The sequence below is a fragment of the Cajanus cajan genome, chromosome 6, assembly GCF_000230855.2.
Source record: "Cajanus cajan strain Asha chromosome 6, NIPB_CcT2T_4, whole genome shotgun sequence".
In the NCBI taxonomy this organism is placed as follows: domain Eukaryota; kingdom Viridiplantae; phylum Streptophyta; class Magnoliopsida; order Fabales; family Fabaceae; genus Cajanus; species Cajanus cajan.
This window is the reverse complement of record NC_138522.1, coordinates 13,848,533-13,859,534: the sequence shown is the minus strand read 5'-3', so window position 1 is coordinate 13,859,534 and position 11,002 is coordinate 13,848,533.

Sequence of the window (11,002 nt, the reverse complement as noted above, 5' to 3'; positions counted from 1 at the left end):
ACCCTACTCTTGTAAAAGTTGATTTTTGGCCCAGAAGCTAGTTTGAAATTTTGCATAGATCCATCACCAAAGAATAGAGTATCATCTACAAAATGTAATAGAGAAATATCCATCCCTCAACTCCTAACTTGAAGCTTGAGTACATTTTAAGGCTTAAAAGCTTGCCTCATTATGCCACTCAAACCTTCAGCTACTAGTAAAAAAAGAAAAGGGGGAATGGAATCGCCAAGCCTCAAACCCTTTTGAGCCTTCAATTCTTCCATTGGATTGCCATTAATTGAGACTAACATTGATGCAATTTCAATGCAGTTTCCCATCCATGTCATCCATTTGTTGCAAGAGCCCATTTTCTTCATCATATAATATAAAAACTCTCAACAAACTGAATCGTACACTTTCTCATAACTACCTTCTTGAAAATCAAACAAGGCCTTGTCTTTGTTTTAGCCTTATCAACTACTTCGTTGGCAATTAGGATTCCATCCAACGTGTGAACTCACTTTCAACAATAATCTTGTTCATAACTTATTTAGACTTGTTAAGTCATGCAATGGGCAGCGGAAGCATAAAACATAAAAACCATACAAAACCATAAAACAAAGAAGAGGAAAGGTCAGGAAACAAAGCAATTTCGTATTTGTTGAACAACTATACCATTTTGCATGCTTTTCATTCATATATAAGGCAAATACATGAAAAATGACAGCCATACATAGAGCCCATAAATGTTGTCAGTAAAACACATGTTCCCACCATCATTAAGTGTGTAAATTTGCCTAAAATCAGATACCTAACAAGATATTATCTACTGGACTAAGCAAACATAAGTACAACAGAACTTTACCTACTAATACAAGTAACCATAATTAATTATAGCAGTAAAAAAATAAAGGAAAAGTTTTACTGCTTTAACACTCCTCCTTAAAACTTTGCTTAAGGACTCCCAACTTGCTTATTAGCTCATTAAACTTAGCACTTGAAAGGGCCTTAGTGAGTATGTTTGCCAATTTCTCCTCGGACTTGCAATACATCGACTGAACATCTCCATTCTTCTCAGCTTTCCTTATAACATGAAATTTGACATTGATATGCTTGGTTCTTCCATGTTGAATTGGATTTTTAGCAATTGAAATGGCTGACTTGTTATCACACCATAGCACAGTAGGTTCCATTTGCACATGACTCAAATCTGTCAAGACTTTCCTGACCCGTATAGCTTGATTTGAGGTTGTTGTTGCAGCTACATATTCAGCCTGGACAGAGGATTGAGCAACCATATCTTGCTTCTTAGAGTTCCACGAAAATACTCCACTACCAAGTGAAAAAACATACTCTGTTGTGCTCTTAGAGTCATCAATAGATCCAGCCCAATCACTATCAACAAAATCTTCAACCTTTCCATCACTTTTTCTATACCAAATGCCAAAATCAGCAGTACCTTTCAAGTATCTCAACACTCTTTTTCCTACACCAAAGTGTGTTAAACTTGGTGAATGCATGAACCTTGAAAGTAAACTACTGCAGAACATCAAATTTGGTATGGTTGCAATCAAATAAAGAAGACTACCAATCAAACTTCTATATTGAGTCACATCTGCCTTTGCATCACCATCAGCCTTGGAGAGCTTTTCATTAACAGCAAGTGGTGTTGAAACAGGATTACAATTCTCCACTTTGAATTTTTTCAGCAAGTCATTTGCATACTGTCGCCACCTGCCCAAACGGGCCTCGGCGGTCGCGAAGACGGTCGAGCTCGCTTTTATTTTAGTTTTGAAAATGTATTGGATTATTAGAACGACTTGTTCTCAAACTGAGACCTTGTCGATCTTATCCAATTTATTTATTAAATGTCTCACCAATCCATGTTAATCCCAAGCGGGACCCTCCACAGATTAGTGGTTTTCGTAGTAAAAGGGTTCATGGAGTCGCCACCAATGTTTTACTCAAAACATTGGAAAAAGGGATAAGGCAATTGATTTTATAAATCAACTTTGGCCATTACAACCAGAGTTGGGTAAGGGAGTCGGTTACGCGTGGGGAAGGTGTTAGCACCCCACAGCGCCCCTTTCGGGTTCCCTATGACAGATTATTTCTAAAATAACAGTATAAAATTACTAAATTACCCCTATTTATTCTAAGCAATTATAAATTAACTATCTACATGATGACAGTTTAATATGCACACAGAAAGCAGTAAAAGAAGGGATTTTTAGAAAAGAAACCTCTTGAAGCGTGCTTTTTATATATCAAGTAAAACTGGGAAGCTTTTTGGCGTTCCCTCGCTCTACAAGCCCGCTCACTCCTTCCTAAATATAATTTTTGACTTGGAAATCCGATGGATTTCCCTTCGACTTAGTTCGAGACTCAAGCAAAATGCTGAGAACTCAAAAACTTCGTCGGATCAACTCTCCGAGTGATTTCTAGGCAGAGCACTGCTCAAAAAAACCCAGAATACTCAAGAAGAGGGTTAAAACTGTGTGTGAAAGTGTCCAATGACGTCCAATTGACGTCATATTTATAGGGATGAGGCGCAATACGGGCTATGGAATCAATACGGCCGTATTGAAATTTTTGAACTTCAATACGGCCGTATTGAGTTCAATACGGCCGTATTGAAATTCAGAAATTTCAATACGCCCGTATTGAGTTCACTGCGGCTGTATTGAAGCTTCAATACGGCCGTATTGATTTCAGTACGGCCGTATTGAAGTTTCAGAAACTTCAATACGCCGTATTGAGTTCACTGCTGCCGTATTGAAGCTTCAATACGGCCGTATTAAGTTTAGTACGGCCGTATTGGGCTTCATTCCCTCCACTTCCTTATTTTAAGCTACTCTAAGACCTCTAAACCTACAGATAGCCATCCTATGGTCTTCTAGGAGTCCTTCTGGCTGACTTTCCTTCGATCTTTGGGGGTCTTCGAGTTTTATTTCCGACCCGGACAATTTTAGGGGTCTACAGCTGCCCCCCCTTTACTTAGTCGGACGGCCTTTTGGTATACCGGCTGACAAGTAAAGGAGTTGACCCAATTGTCCGGGTGATGTGCCAACCTTCTGACTTGTAGCGTCTTCCGGTGGAAAATTGCTGAGTAGCCTCTCCAGGTTTGTGCATACCTCGGTGCTCTCGACAACTGGGTAGCTGAGTACCGCCTCTCCAGGCTTGTGCATACCTCGGTGCTCTCGACAACTGGGTAGCTTAGTACCGCCTCTCCAGGCTTGTGCATACCTCGGTGCTCTCGACAACTGGGTAGCTGAGTATTGCCTCTCCAGGCTTTGCATACCTCGGTGCTCTCGACAACTGGGTAGCTAAGTATTGCCTCTCCAGGCTTTGCATACCTCGGTGCTCTCGACAACTGGGTAGCTAAGTATTGCCTCTCAGGCTTGTGCATACCTCGGTGCTCTCGACAACTGGGTAGCTGAGTACCGCCTCTCCAGGCTTGTGCATACCTCGGTGCTCTCGACAATTGGGTAGCTGAGTAGCGCCTCTTAGGCTTTGCATACCTCGGTGCTCTCGACAACTGGGTAGCTGAGTAGCGCCTCTTAGGCTTTGCATACCTCGGTGCTCTCGACAACTGGGTAGCTAAGTATTGCCTCTCAGGCTTGTGCATACCTCGGTGCTCTCGACAACTGGGTAGCTAAGTATTGCCTCTCAGGCTTGTGCATACCTCGGTGCTCTCGCCAACTGGGTAGCTGAGTATTGCCTCTCCAGGCTTGTGCATACCTCGGTGCTCTCGACAACTGGGTAGCTGAGTATTGCCTCTCAGGCTTGTGCATACCTCGGTGCTCTCGACAACTGGGTAGCTGAGTATCGCCTCTCCAGGCTTGTGCATACCTCGGTGCTCTCGACAACTGGGTAGCTGAGTAGCGCCTCTTAGGCTTGTGCATACCTCGGTGCTCTCGACAACTGGGTAGCTGAGTATTGCCTCTCCAGGCTTGTGCATACCTCGGTGCTCTCGACAACTGGGTAGCTGAGTACTGCCTCTCCAGGCTTGTGCATACCTCGGTGCTCTCGACAACTGGGTAGCTGAGTATTGCCTCTCCAGGCTTTGCATACCTCGGTGCTCTCGACAACTGGGTAGCTAAGTATTGCCTCTTAGGCTTTGAGATGATTTTGTCTCCACAGTCCACGATGCTGCTTCGACGGTTTGATTTTGATTTTGGTGCCACTGAGGGCTGGATAACGCAGGGATCCGTCTAGGGGATGTGCAGTCATTCATAGGTTTTTGTGCCCCAACTTGCATTGCTTAGTTGGTACCCATGGGGAATTTCTGTTTCCTTGGGGTGTAGACACAGATGCTCTTCTTGAATTGAGCGATGCCTTATGTTTGGCTGACGTCCTTTGACGTTGGTGGAGTATCCCGGTTATCCTTATTCGGGTATCTCTTTTGGGTTTTCTGATTTTTGCTGCCTCTGTGTAGGCTGTTATCCGCTGGGGATTCTGGATGTTGATTTTGATTAGCCTCTTCTGTTAGGCATATCATCTTGATGTTCTATGTTTGGCTGAAAAGCCAGATTCCACTTGGGGAATTGTTATTGATCTTTTGGATTTTTGCTTTTTGTAGGAATGCCTCTGTGTAGGCGACTGGGGATTTGAAGTTCTTATGTATCCCAGAGTATTATTTAGAAAGCCTCTTCAGGCTTAGCTTCACTCTTTGTTTGAGTTGGAAAGCTATCTTCCACTGAGGAAGTCTAAGTCCTTTGACTTGGATATTTTGTTTGGATCATGCTTCCGTTGGGGAATTTTGCTGATCTCGCTTTGATAGCTTTCACTGGGGAATTTGGCCCGTGAGTGGAAGCTGAGATATCTCTGGGGAGTATTATTTCGACGAGCCTCTCCAGGCTCAGTTATTCTGAGAGAGTATTATTTCGGCAAGCCTCTCCAGGCTCAGTTATTCTGCATGAGTTTTGTTTTTTGTTCAGCCCGAGAATGCGAGCTGAGACGTCTTTTGGAGAGTATTATTTTGGCAAGCCTCTCCAGGCTCAGTTTTGTTGGATTTTTCTGTATTTTGCCTTTTTGTTGGCTTTTTCTGTGTTTTTGCCTTTTTTGCTGGTTTCGGCTTTTTCTGTATTTTTTGTTGATTTTGGCTTTTTCTGTATTTTTGCCTTTTTGTTGGTTTTGGCTTTTTCTGTACAGAAATGTCTCTGAGGAGTATTATTTTGGCGAGCCTCTTCAGGCTCAGTTATTCTGAAGGAGTATTATTTCGGCGAGCCTCTCCAGGCTCAATTATTCTGAGAGAGTATTATTTCGACGAGCCTCTCCAGGCTCAATTATTCTGAGAGAGTATTATTTCGGCGAGCCTCTCCAGGCTCAGTTATTCTGCGAGAGTATTATTTCAGCAAGCCTCTCCAGGCTCAATTATTCTGAGGAAGTATTTTTCAGCAAGCCTCTCCAGGCTCAATTATTCTGTACAAACCGAGGAGTATTGTTTGTATCCTTGCCTTTTTCGTTTTCGGCTTTTGTTGACTGCTGTCATACACAAGCAATTTTCTATTTTTTCTATTTTATGCAATTGCCTCATGATAAGGTCTTTGAATGTGCAACTAATGTGTGTGATGCACAAATGCAAGTTTTATTATTTAATGTTTTTAGAAAAATGAATGGCTCTCCCTATCCTCCTTTTCTTGGAGGAATTTCTGTCATCGACGTGAGGGAATATTTTTGTGAGCCTTTTATGCAGGAGATTATGGATTTTATAGGAACCCCTCCAATTTTCTTTATTGACCGATTATTAAGGAATTTCATACAATTTTTTAGAAATACCAATTTTAGAGGCATAATCACATGGTCAAGAGAGAAGAGAAAATGAATAGATATTTTATTGATATTCACAAGTGTTTTTACAGAAAGATATACAGAAGGATTTTCTGAAGAATGGCTGGCCAGGGTAGGCTATGTACATTGGGCTTAACAATTATATCTGTAATTGTTGCTCTTTACATTCCCCTAGTTGCTTCGGGTGAGATGCCTGAGCCAGGAGCGTAGATGCTGCAAGACGCTTGCTTCTAGAAGATAATCACTTGAACCGCCTTTCGGTTTTCGATTCAAGTGACCGTTGCTTGCTTTGCTTTTACATCTTATTCTTTTGCCCCTATCTTTTGCCTAGGACGTATCCTAGCGGGGATAATTTTGCCTTTGTTTTGCCTAGTACCCTTGTACTGGCGGGCTTTTTGTTTTGCCCTAACTTTTGCCTAGGACGCCCTTTTTGGGTTTTCATCCTAGCGGGCCTATGCAAGCAACGTCTTCAAGCATAGTACTTCTTTACCACGTCAGCGTTGACTGGGTATCGAAGTTCTTTTCCATCCATGTCTGTGAGGATCAATGCTCCTCCTGAGAAGGCTCGTTTTACCACGTATGGTCCTCCGTGATTTGGGGCCCACTTTCCGGTTTTGTCCTTTCGAGTTGGTAGCAATTTCTTCATTACCAACTCTCCCTCATGGTAGACTCGAGGGTGGACTTTCTTGTCAAAAGCCTTTTTGATCTTCCTCTGATAGGCTTGACCATGGCATATGGCGTTCAGCCGTTTTTCTTCAATGAGGTTCAACTGGTCATACCGGCTTTGAACCCGTTCTGCTTCGGAAAGTTTTGCTTCCATGATTACCCTTAGGGAAAGTATTTCGACTTCGACGGGTAGCACTGCCTCCATCCCATAGACGAGGGAGAATGGAGTAGCTCTTATAGATGTGCGTACAGAAGTCCTATAACCATGGAAAGCGAAGGGTAACATCTCGTGCCAGTCTTTAAATGAGACAACCATCTTTTGCACTATTTTCTTGATGTTCTTATTGGTTGCCTCGACTGCCCCATTCATCTTTGGCCGATATGGGGAGGAGTTATGGTGTTGGATCTTGAATTCTTGGCACAGTTCTTCCACCATTTTGTTGTTCAGATTAGATCCATTATCAGTGATGATTTATTTCTCCGTGCTTCCACTAGATTATTCTAAAATCATTTGGGACAAGAGAGAAAAGAAGGGAAAGATACTTTTATTCTGAAGTTTGTGTTTTAGAGGGGGTTTATTTTTCAAAAATGGTTTTTATAAGAATGGATGGCCGAGGTAGGCTTATGTGTTTAGGCTTGTTTGATTAAACACTTATGAAGTTAAAAAGTCGTGTTGTGATTCGACAACTTGGATAGCTTCCCTTGAACCTTTCTTTTTGAATTCGGTTCGTGGTACCATCATGGATTTCTTTTGTTTTTTGATTGTCCTTATTTTTGCCTAAAACACCCTTTTGTGGTGTTTTAGCGGACTTTTGTTTTTGTTTATTTTTGTAACCCTAATTTTTGCCTAGGTCACCCCTTCGTGGGATTCCTAGCGGGTTCTTTGCTCTTATTTTTGCGCAGTCCCCTTTTTGGGTTTCCTGCCGAGCTTCTTTTATTTTGAAGGATTTATTTTTATCCATGATGGCACTTGTCAAGGCCAAGGGAAGGTGCCCCAAGTTGTCACACACACTTCCACATAAAAATGATGCGGGTTTATTGTTATCACGATGATTTTAACCTCATTCATGTTTATTCAAACAGGGTCAAAAATAATGTGGTTTAGAATTTTATTATAAGCAAGAAAAGAAGCAATGAAAAAGAATGATTTTATTATAATCATAGTGGAAACATGTGTCCTTATTTCATCACTGATATGGGTCCCAATGTTGACCTCTTTTATCTCTCGGTCATGCCCCAAATTCACAGTCTCCAATTTCTCTTGACGAGCTTCTTGATCTAGCAATCTTTGCAGATCTGGAGAAATGGCCTCCTCATCACTGCCCAACTCAACCCATTTATCCTCAACTTTCGGATCCCGGTCAGAGCGAACAATTACAGACATAATTATTTTATTGGTTCTGTTTAGGTTTAGAATTATTAATGTTAATGAGGAAAGAGAGAAAAGAACAAAAAAGAGAGTAATGTGAAAAATGCCTCTTTATTGATATGTATTAAAACTGTACCAAAAACCCTTATTTACATGAAAAGGTCCTCATGATCTCGGGTACTGATCATGAGTCCCTAGAAGAAAAAAGTGGAGGGGCCCTATCATGGCTTGTTATTCTCTCTAATCCTGCTTTGGCCGAGGATTCTTGCTCACGTCGGGCGCTATCGAATCAAAAGTGACCCACCCAACATCAATAAGGTCTTGGACCTTATATTTGAGAACTTTACAGTCCTCCGTTGAATGTCCCGATGCCCCCGAATGGTATAGACATTTGTCTTGTGGTTTGTACCAATCGGGGTATGGTGGATCAATCTTCTTTAGTGGAACGTAAGCTAGAAGACGTGCTTCCACTAGCTTCGGCAGGATGTCGCTATATGTGGTCGGAAGTTTATCAAACTTCTTCACAGGTTTGAATTGCGATCTTCCTGACTTCGAAGTGGAAGAAGACGAAGAGATGGTTATGGCACTGACTTCTCTCTCCTTCTTCTTCCCAAAGGTCTTCTTAGCTTTAAATGATTGGGAAGGTTTAGCTAGCTTCCCGCTTTTCAGCTCTTGTTCCACTCTTCCTCCAACATGATGGGACTCATGGTCACTGTGCTCAGCCCCTTGTATGTTGTGGTGACGCATGAGTTCCATCATTTGCGCCATTTGCTCTTTGAGCTGTGAGAGCTCGGCTGTAAGCTCCTTATTTCGTTCCTCCAACGCGTCCATTTTCTTGTTGAGCTGAGAGAGCTCGGTTGTGAGCTTCTTATTTTGCTCCCCCAGCGCTTCCATTTTCTTGATTTTCTGCGCGCGCGTGAGGACAGAGAGATGACCAGCCACTTTCTAAAATGAATGTTTATTCTAATTAGCTTATTTATGATATGAATACACTCTTGATGTGAGCTTGATAACCCTCCATTTTTAAGGCGCTGCCTTTTTAAAACAGAGTGTTACCACCCTCCTTGACTTATGATCTCTCCTCAACGGAGAATCTCGATAATTATGGGTCTCTTTTACTCATGTCAAGAGGTATTGGTGAACCTAAAATGCATGGTCTATGAGGATACATGATGTCTTATTGGTAATGATGTACATGCTCCTCACTTTTATTATATTTCCACACATGGTCTTTCCTCTCATGTCATGGTATTTTCATGCATGGGGATTATTCTTTAGACCTTATTACGAGGTTTATTATTAATGCACAAACAATTGCACATAAGCATTTACACAAACAATTCACTCATCCACGAACAGTCACGAGCGAATCACGAGGTAGGGGTATCCTGCAGAAATGGTGCATATTCAAGGTGGTTCTAACTGTTCTCACCAGTCCAAGGCCCCCAAGGTGCCCCCATTATAGGGACCCAATTCCTCTCATCGTAGGTCGATGGAAAGCTCCAACGCACCGTCGGACTCAAGTTCATGGTTATCACCTTGAGTGATGTTTTCCGACAACGGTCTACGGGCACCTATAGACCCATTCGACAACCGGCCGTACTAACATCCACTCCCTATGGTTAATCACTCATGCCCCCGGGTATAGAGGGAACTGTTGTGTGCAAAGGTTTGTGTACAGTTTGTATTTCAAACAATTGCGGAATTTAAACATACAACAGTTATTTAAAGCCATATAATAAATCATGTTATCATACAAGCAAGGGGTAACGAAGTAATTTTTAACTATTATTTGTTAAAAACAATCTGTCACTAAATGGGACTGACTCTCGAAGCTTCCCCAGTGAAGTCGCCATCTGTCGCCACCTGCCCAAACGGGCCTCGGCGGTCGCGAAGACGGTCGAGCTCGCTTTTATTTTAGTTTTGAAAATGTATTGGATTATTAGAACGACTTGTTCTCAAACTGAGACCTTGTCGATCTTATCCAATTTATTTATTAAATGTCTCACCAATCCATGTTAATCCCAAGCGGGACCCTCCACAGATTAGTGGTTTTCGTAGTAAAAGGGTTCATGGAGTCGCCACCAATGTTTTACTCAAAACATTGGAAAAAGGGATAAGGCAATTGATTTTATAAATCAACTTTGGCCATTACAACCAGAGTTGGGTAAGGGAGTCGGTTACGCGTGGGGAAGGTGTTAGCACCCCACAGCGCCCCTTTCGGGTTCCCTATGACAGATTATTTCTAAAATAACAGTATAAAATTACTAAATTACCCCTATTTATTCTAAGCAATTATAAATTAACTATCTACATGATGACAGTTTAATATGCACACAGAAAGCAGTAAAAGAAGGGATTTTTAGAAAAGAAACCTCTTGAAGCGTGCTTTTTATATATCAAGTAAAACTGGGAAGCTTTTTGGCGTTCCCTCGCTCTACAAGCCCGCTCACTCCTTCCTAAAAATAATTTTTGACTTGGAAATCCGATGGATTTCCCTTCGACTTAGTTCGAGACTCAAGCAAAATGCTGAGAACTCAAAAACTTCGTCGGATCAACTCTCCGAGTGATTTCTAGGCAGAGCACTGCTCAAAAAAACCCAGAATACTCAAGAAGAGGGTTAAAACTGTGTGTGAAAGTGTCCAATGACGTCCAATTGACGTCATATTTATAGGGATGAGGCGCAATACGGGCTATGGAATCAATACGGCCGTATTGAAATTTTTGAACTTCAATACGGCCGTATTGAGTTCAATACGGCCGTATTGAAATTCAGAAATTTCAATACGCCCGTATTGAGTTCACTGCGGCTGTATTGAAGCTTCAATACGGCCGTATTGATTTCAGTACGGCCGTATTGAAGTTTCAGAAACTTCAATACGCCGTATTGAGTTCACTGCTGCCGTATTGAAGCTTCAATACGGCCGTATTAAGTTTAGTACGGCCGTATTGGGCTTCATTCCCTCCACTTCCTTATTTTAAGCTACTCTAAGACCTCTAAACCTACAGATAGCCATCCTATGGTCTTCTAGGAGTCCTTCTGGCTGACTTTCCTTCGATCTTTGGGGGTCTTCGAGTTTTATTTCCGACCCGGACAATTTTAGGGGTCTACACATACTTTTTCTGTGAGAGAAAAATTCCATCATCAAACTTATGCACTTCCATCCCTAAAAAATACCTCATCACTCCAAGATC